At 37.8% G+C, this 8,330-nt stretch overlaps 1 pseudogene across 1 annotated transcript; it reads left to right on the plus strand.

Moving 5' to 3' along the window:
• The first annotated feature begins 394 nt into the window (after positions 1–394).
• LOC309642324 (5'-nucleotidase domain-containing protein 1 pseudogene) lies at positions 395–7,330 on the plus strand (annotated as a pseudogene). Its single transcript has one exon. The product of its transcript is annotated as a 5'-nucleotidase domain-containing protein 1 pseudogene (transcript).
• Positions 7,331–8,330: the final 1,000 nt, after the last annotated feature.

The raw sequence follows: 8,330 nt of genomic DNA on the forward strand, positions 1-8,330 counted from the left end.
ATATCCTTAGTGATGTACTGACTTAAGCCTGTATGGTCATGTGCAGGGCTTAGAACAGGTTATATAAGCTATTTTGAATCTGCTTATAAATATTTGTTTAAGAAATGTCTGTACTTGTGGTCAGATTTGGTCTGAGACTTGCTTTACTTTGAATGGATATTATTTTTATCAAAAGATGTTCTACGTCTACTGAGTTGGTTGTATAATTTTTCTCCTTTAATCTATTAACGTGTTAAATTACACTGATATTTTAATATTAACCGAATTTTACATTCTTGGGATAAACTGAACTTGGTTATCACATATTACTTGTTATACATTACTATATTAAGTTATATGAGAGTTTGGTTAGGATTTTTGCATCTATCCACATGTAAATTTCCTTTTTAATACCGTCTTTCCGAAATGTCAAAATCTGGCTCCTCAAACATTACCAGCACAGCCTGTTGATGGGACAAAGCTGACAATTTGATGAGAACGCCAGCCCTACAAAGCTTTGACAGTGTCTATGAGAAGAGGAAGGTAGCATCAGAATTTATTAAATTGAAAGTTTGATTTCAAGGCAGGTCTTTTAAAGGAGGCAGGGCTGATTAGGACTGGGTAAGTATTGAAGATACAACAGTCCAGGATCAGTGGAAAGGCAGCGAAGGATTCAATGAACCTTAGGGCCTAAACTGTCTGTTGATGTTTCACACTGAGGAATTGATGAGTCTTCTGGGAAATTCCTACAGTAAGAATCAAATAACCATTTGCCTGAGCAGGAGACTCCTGGAAGAATAAAGACATGGTAATGAGTACAAAGAAACAGTGCAAGTTATGTTAACACATGCAGTAAGGAGTGGTCTGGTACAGTGTCCACGTTTCTGTGTTCAGAAGCTCAGCGTCAAGATGGTGCTAGATTCATGAACTGTGGAGTGTTCCTTCATTTGCTATGCTATAGATGTTCAGCATCTTTTCATATGTTTGTTTGCCATCTGTATATCTTCTTTGGTGAGATCTTTTGCCCATTTTGTAATCGGGTTGTTTGTTTTCTTGTTGAGTTTTAAGAGTTTTTGGTACATTTTGGATAACGGTCGTTTATCAGATATGTCTTTTGCAAATATTCTCATATTTTATCAGATACGTCTTTTGCAAATATTCCAGTCTGTGGCTAGTGTTTTCATTCTCTTGACAGTGTCTTTCACAGAGCAGAAGCTTTTAATTTTAACGAAATGCAGTTTACAATGATTTCTTTTGTGAATCATGTCTTTGGTGTTATATCTAAAAAGTCATCACCACATCCTACGTATTATTATTACCTGGGATCTCCTGAGAGCACCAATGTCCAAGCCTCACCCCAAATCAATCAAATAAAAATGTTTGGGGTGGGACCCAAGCATTAGGGTTTTTAAAGCTCCCCAGGTGATTCCAACATAGGTCCTAAGTTGAGAACCTCTATACTAATGTAAGAAAAAAGAAAACATTTTCATCAAATATTAATATAGGCTGTAGGAAATTTCAGAGAAATGAAAGTAATTTCAAAAAAGGAAATTTGATTTTGAATTTCAAACTTTAGATGGCTCTGAAAACAGTAGGGCAAACCACAGAAAATCTGTTAGAAATGGGAAACATCATCGTAATGTGGTAGTTTGGATCGTCTGTAAACATCTATCCAACAGTCTGTACACTGGTTGTAATGATGAAATACAAGACTGAAATGCAATTAAACTTGTCTACAAAACAAAAGTCATTGCCATATTCTCCTATGTTATCTTTTAGGAGTTTTATAGTTTTGCATTTTACATATATGTCTATCCATTTTGAGCTAATTTTTGTGAAGTGTGTTAGGTCTATGTCTACAATTTTTTTTTTTTTTGTAGAAGATATCTAGTTGTTCTAGCACCATTTTCCCTATTTTCTTTTCAGTTTAGCTGTATATTTTAAAGGATATTTGTTTAATTTCTAGGTATTTTATAGGGGAGGTTTTTCAGTGTATCTTTTCTATCATGATGCCAGAAAAAAAAGTCCCCTATAAATGCTTGTAGAAATGAATAAATCATATGACTGGGAAAGTATACTGAAGGATGAGCCTGTTAGAAAAAAAAAAAAACAATAGAAAAGATAAATTAGTAAATTCAGCAGTTTGCTAGGTTTCTTTATAATTTGATTTCCAATATTTCATCAGCGTTTATCCTGTTTTACATGAAACCACAAGTATGCCATGGTATTACTTAACCTTAACCATGGGCATGACTTTCCTGGGTCAGATCCAAGCCTGACAACTCTGATGAATTCAGATCCTGTCTGTGGCTGCGCTGAGGCAGGTTGCAAGGGTGGTAATGTGGTCATGAAGTAGTGTCCATTCGGCCCACAGAGAGAAGAGACTACAAAATAAAAAGACCTGCCATGTTGTTCTGAAGAGGGAATTATCACTATTTAAAGTTAATGTGCAGCGTCCCGCAGCGTCCTGCCCGCGCGCTCTTCGCCGCCTCTCGGGGTCTAGGCGCTCGCTGGTGCTCCGCGCGCCAACTATGGCTCAGCACTTCTCCCTGGCCGCCTGCGACGTGGTCGGCTTCGACCTGGACCACACTCTGTGTCGCTACAACCTGCCTGAGAGCGCCCGGCTCATTTATAATAGCTTTGCTCAGTTCCTGGTCAAGGAGAAAGGGTATGACAAGGAATTGCTCACTGTGACTCCAGAGGGTTGGGATTTCTGTTGCAAGGGCTTGGCATTGGATCTGGAAGACGGGAACTTCATTAAACTTGCAGATAATGAATGGCACCGTGCTCAGGGCAAGACACGGCACAAAGATGCTGGCTCCAGAGGTGCTGGCGGAGGAGTACGGCAGGAAGGGGTGGAAGCGCTTCATGCCAGACTCGGGAATGGCCTGCCGGTCAGGAAAATATTATTTTTATGATAACTACTTTGACCTGCCTGGAGCTCTTCTGTGTGCCAGAGTGGTGGACTCTTTAACAAAGCAGAACAATGGTCAAAAACCATTTGATTTTTGGAAGGACATAGTGGCTGGTCTACAACATAATTATAAAATGTCAGCTTTTAAAGAAAACTGTGGAGTATATTTTCCAGAAATAAAAAGAGATCCAGGCAGGTATTTACACACTTGTCCGGAATCTGTTAAAAAGTGGCTTCGACAGTTAAAAAATGCTGGGAAAATTCTTATGTTAATTACCAGTTCTCACAGTGATTACTGTAGACTCCTCTGTGAATATATCCTGGGGAACGATTTTGAATATCTTTTTGACATTGTGATTACAAATGCATTGAAGCCTGGTTTCTTCTCCCATTTACCAAGTCAGAGGCCTTTCCGGACACTTGAGAATGATGAGGAGCAGGAGGCACTGCCGTCTCTGGATAAACCTGGCTGGTACTCCCAAGGGAATGCTGTCCACCTTTATGAACTTCTGAAGAAAACGACTGGCAAACCTGAACCCAAGGTTGTTTACTTTGGGGACAGCATGCATTCAGATATTTTCCCAGCCTGTCATTATAGTAATTGGGAGACAGTCCTCATCCTGGAAGAGCTCAGAGGGGACAGAGACGGGAAGCCTGAGGACTCAGAGCCTCTAGAGAAGAAAGGAAAATATGAGGGACCGAAGGCAAAGCCTCTAAATAGATTATCTAAAAAATGGGGCCCTTTTTTTATTGATTCAGTTTCCGGACTGGAAAATACAGAAGATTCCTTGGTTTATACATGGTCTTGTAAGAGAATCAGTGCTTACAGCACTATTGCAATTCCAAGTATTGAAGCAATAGCAGAATTACCCCTGGACTACAAATTTACAAGTTTCTCTTCAAACAATTCAAAAACGGCAGGCTATTATCCAAACCCTCCATTGGTCTTATCAAATGATGGGAAACTGACAACCAAATAAACCATGTTTACTGAAAAATGAAGTGAAGAACCATATATGCAGCAAATGTACTGTAAAAATGTTAATTTTCAAAAACTACTGTAAAATGCTTTATAGAAACAAATTCTTAATGAAGTGACCAAGAAATTGGTATGTTTTTCCATAGGTCTCCTTTCTATAGAGATCATCTTGATACCCAACAACTCTCATTATGTTAAAATCTCAATATCTTAGAACTGAAAAGAATCTTATTAATACTTTCTATACGAGTAGTTCTGAGATTAGAATCACCTGGGGATATATATATACACAAATACATATATACATACACATGCATATTTACACATTTGCCTAGACCAGTGGTTCCCAAAGTGTGTTCCCCAAACCACTAGCATAGCAGCACCTGCAAACTTGATAGAAATGCAAATTTACAGGCCCCATCCCAGACATACAGAATCAGAAACTCTGGGAATGGGACCCAGCAATCTGTGCTTAATTATAGTGTGATTCACACTAAAGTTTAAGAACCATTGACTAGACCATAACCTCCAGACATTGGTTTAATTGGTCTGGGGACACAGATGAGCATTGATGTCTTTAACGTGTCCCAGGAAAATGCAGCCAGAATTGAGAATAACTGATCTACACCTGTTGTTTCAACTTACAGTTCAGAACACCAAGTCTAGTAAGATTAAATTATTTTAACTATGCTATTTTTGTGGTTACCAAAGCAAGGAAGTAGACATGATGTCTTCTGAGACCACACAGCCATAATGGGACAGGGATGATAGAGAAGCCAACTATTTTAGCCTCCAATGTTACCCATTAGGGTTTTTTTCCTCCCTAATAATGTTAAAGGCTGTTTACTTCACTCTAAGGCATGTATTCTCAGTGGGGCAAAAATTGGTTCTTGGGGTGAAAAAAATCTTGGTATAATGCAGTGGATCATGGGCCTCCATATCTCAACCCTACTTAATAAAATCTTATTCCTTAGTATTAATTTCTCTCATTAGGGAGAAATGTAATTTAAAGTGAAATTTATTAATTAAATATTTTTCTCCTAGGGCGGGGGAGGGGGTGATAATGAAAAGAGAGGTTGAGAAAAATTGCTTTAAGAGGTTTTATAGTTATACTACAATCCAGGATTACTGTGTTCAATGTGCTAATGTATAGTCATATTAGTAGCTGTTTGTTGCAAGATGTTTGAACCCAGATAATGTTTACAATATAAATTCTTGGCTACTCTTTATGCTGTAATTTTACCCTGTCCATCATGGACATATCAGAAAACACTGGTCACCATCATTTTACTTGGATTGTAGCAGAGAATTTAACGTCTTGATGGATGCAATGAAAAGATAAATATTTTGTTAAATTTTTAAGTGCTCAAATAATCCCAAATATATTGTGGGGATGAGTATCTCAGGGTAGGTTAACAGTTACTGATTTTTTTTCCTCAAAGTCAGTAGCTTTCTTCAATATCTACTGATAAATGTGATTGTCTTTGAAATTGAACTCCAGAATCTTATTGGAATATAATAAAGAGCATACATAATCAAGCTTAGGGCTTAAGTGAAAGATGCTGTTTCATGTATACTTTCAGTAGACATTTGATTTCTTTTAAAAATAAAGCTGTTTTTCCTTAAAAAAAAAAAAAGTTAATGTTCAAAAAAGGCAAAAGATCATGACTCTTACAGAGATGGAAAAGTGAACATGTGTTAAATGTTTTATGTAATTCATAATGAGGGAATCACACTGATCTATAACTGGTTCAAAGGAGAAATTACCAAAGCACAAATTCCTATGAAATAAAGGAGTGTTGAAATGAATGTGCATGGGGAGACAACACTCGCCTCTTCTAAGTGGGGGAGGTAGGTCAATTGAACATCTCCCGGACAGGACAGAATTTGCATGCTTACAGACAAGCGTTCATTTCTAACAGTTACCTATCATTTTCAGAGTTGTAAAATAGCTTCCACAGAATTACAATAAGATATCCTGGAAAGGTATGCATAGACAATGCATAGTTTTCCATCGAAGCATAAATCTTTCCCTACACCATCAAGTTTGAGACAGTTTGTCAATTCATGAAATAAGTATAAATTTCTAAAGTATGTCTGATCCACCAACCTGGTTCTATGTGAAATGGAGAAGGAGATAAGAACAATGCTCTCTCTACATGTCTCTCCTGCTGCCTCTGCCTGCTAAGACTCAATCACACAGTCTCATCTACCCAAATCAGTATTCATCGAATGTTCTGGAACACAACATATAGTAAGTGTATTTTACATTGCAGCACAGTGCAAGCACACATACACACAAAAGTGAAACCACAGTTTTACTGAAACAAATCCTATCTTTATTATGCAGGATACCCTCTTATATTTTCTTTTCCATTCCACTCCTTTTGACAAAATGTTGGTTGTGACTACTATGTTACTATTAAGATCCACTAATGAAGAGGTTTTCAATTTTGGCTGCACATTTATGTCACCCAAAGAGCTTTCAGAAATACTGATGCCTGGGTGGCACTCCCAAAGATTCTGATAAAAATGCTCTGGCTTATGGCCTGGGAATCTGTGTTATTAAAAATTCCTCAGGTGATTTGATCCAGCCAAGGCTGAGAACTATTCTCCCAGACAGAGCCACAACTTTCTAGCCCTGTTCTCTGTATGCCTGGCCTGCATTCCATGGCCAATGGACATGTTAACAATGGGTTATGGTCAACAAATAATAGGATGAAATAAACATTTTGCCTTAAATGGGGCAAAGGGAAACTGTTCCTTAATATGGTCCCTATGGAATAAGACTAATTATTGGAACTTTAGGCATATAACTGGCTTGAGGCAACCAAAACAAAACTACTCATTACTATTTTCTTCAAAATTGAAGAACTGATTATTCTTTTAAAGCCAACCTTCTTATATCTGCAACTTCCGCGATCCACTGATTACTGAAATGATGCTCTGTTTGCTTTCCTAAACTTCCTGAGTCTATGTTATGATTAGGATTCTCAAATTTGCTTCAGACTTGGGAGTTTTTTCTTGAATCTTCCACCCACCATTTTTATGAGTTTGGGCAAACACTTAACCTCCCTTTTTTTAAAAAAAGTTGCTTTTTAAAAAGAGGTTCCATTTTTTTTTTTAAATCAGGAGAATTATTTTAATCATTTCTGCCTCACTGCTCTCATAGTATTGTTGGATGAGACTTTTAAATTATACCAAAACATGAAACTGGTAACAGGACACCCAACCCTCTCAGAAGCTCCCTAATTCAATTTCATGCATCCAGGTGGTGTACCTTTATGGAACATTGACTACATCTCGGCCACTACTTTATTTTATTTTATTTATTTATTTATTTTAACATCTTTATGGGAGTATAATTCCTTTACAATGGTGTGTTAGTTTCTGCTTTATAACAAAGTGAATCAGCTATACATATACATATATCCCCATATCTCTTCCCTCTTGTGTCTCGCTCCCTCCCACCCTCCCTATCCCACCCCACTAGGTGGTCACAAAGCACCGAGCTGATCTCCCTGTGCTATGCGGCTGCTTCCCACTAGCTATCGATGTTACATTTGGCATGGACATATATACACTATCAGCCACTATTTTAGAAACTGGATTACAAAGATAAATAGGTCACCACCCTTACTGCCAAGTTGTTCACAAATGAAACAGTAGACAGGAAAACAATGGCAATACAAGAGGGTATCTGCCAGACTAGAGTCTTTTTCTGACACAATGGAGCGACCGGAATGTACCCTTAGTTTCTTTGGCAGCGTCACTGACGTTTCCCATGGGCGCCTGTTCAGAGGTGGTAAAGATTGATGTGGTCGCACTGATCTCACCCCACACACTAATTTGAGGGCTGAAGCTGAGCTGCAGTCAGTATACTTTTCTTTTTTCCTATTACCTACCTTTTTTCCTATTATCTATATCTGGAGAGGATTTTTCTTCCACCACTGTGTTTTCATCAGAACCACGTTGCAGTTCTAAACCATTATCTAATTTTTTAATCTTGGATACTTTAAACAAACCAGCAATGTCTTTCCTGGCAGGGATAATGACTTAAAGCAGAGGAGGAGGGTATGTGACCAAATGCTCTCTCTCCCTTTCTAGGCCATCTTGTTCCAGGATGTTGTCTTTTGGTTTTCAACCCACTCTATGAGTGGAGTTTAATCAAGCCAATTGTGCTTCCACATAATAAAAGATAACTGTATTAAGTATAACAGACCAAACAGTAATAAAACTTGTCTAGAAGGACTTTATTTAAAGACAAGCTATTACATAAACAATTTATAATTCTCCACAGAATTTAGTTTAACTCTTCTTGGAGTATCTGTATGAGGTATAAGGTTGCTTTCATAAAACTTGTTTTTCAGATATTGATTTGAGATTGGGGCCCGTGGGATGTCATTTGACTAGAAGACTCAGATATAACTAAAGCCTAGCTTCTAAGTAACAGAGATT

This window comes from Balaenoptera physalus (assembly GCF_965194825.1).
Source record: "Balaenoptera physalus genome assembly, chromosome: 14".
NCBI lineage: Eukaryota > Metazoa > Chordata > Mammalia > Artiodactyla > Balaenopteridae > Balaenoptera > Balaenoptera physalus.